This window comes from Bufo bufo, chromosome 5 (genome assembly GCF_905171765.1).
Source record: "Bufo bufo chromosome 5, aBufBuf1.1, whole genome shotgun sequence".
Classification (NCBI taxonomy): Eukaryota; Metazoa; Chordata; class Amphibia; order Anura; family Bufonidae; genus Bufo; species Bufo bufo.
This window is the reverse complement of record NC_053393.1, coordinates 296,246,605-296,247,292: the sequence shown is the minus strand read 5'-3', so window position 1 is coordinate 296,247,292 and position 688 is coordinate 296,246,605.

The window sequence follows — 688 nt, the reverse complement described above, 5'->3', positions numbered from 1 at the left end:
CATAAAGTGCGGGCCGTCTGTGCGCTCTTTCGGCGTTCTCACCCTGCTGCTGCTCCCCTGTCAGCGCTGCAGCGCAACTTCGGCCTTCCCGCTCACCGCCTCATATGCGACGTGCCCACAAGGTGGAACTCCACCTTGCACATGCTGGCCAGACTATGCGAGCAGCAGCAGGCGATAGTGGAGTTTCAGCTGCAGCAGGCACGGGTGAGTCGCTCGGCGGAACAGCACCACTTCACCACCAATGACTAGGCCTCCATGCGAGACCTGTGTTCCTTGTTGCACTGTTTCGAGTACTCCACCAACATGGCCAGTGCCGATAACGCCGTTCTCAGCTTTACTATCCCACTTCTATGCCTCCTTGAAAAAACGCTCCTGGCGATGATAGAAGAGGATGTGGCACAGGAGGAGGAGGAGGAAGAGGGATCATTTTGTAGGGTTTCCGGCCAGTCATTCCTAAGTGGCTCCGAGGGTAGGTTCCTGCACCCACGAACCCAAGGTGCACAATTGTCCAGCCAGGGCACAGTTCTGGAGGATGACGAGGTGGAGGATGAGGAGATGGAGGAGGAGGAACCATGTTCACAGCAGGATGGCACCCAGACCAGATCATGGCCATCACTGGTGCATGGATGGGGGGATACAGAGGACACAGACGATACACCTCCCACAGAGGACAGCTTTTTTGTTGCCT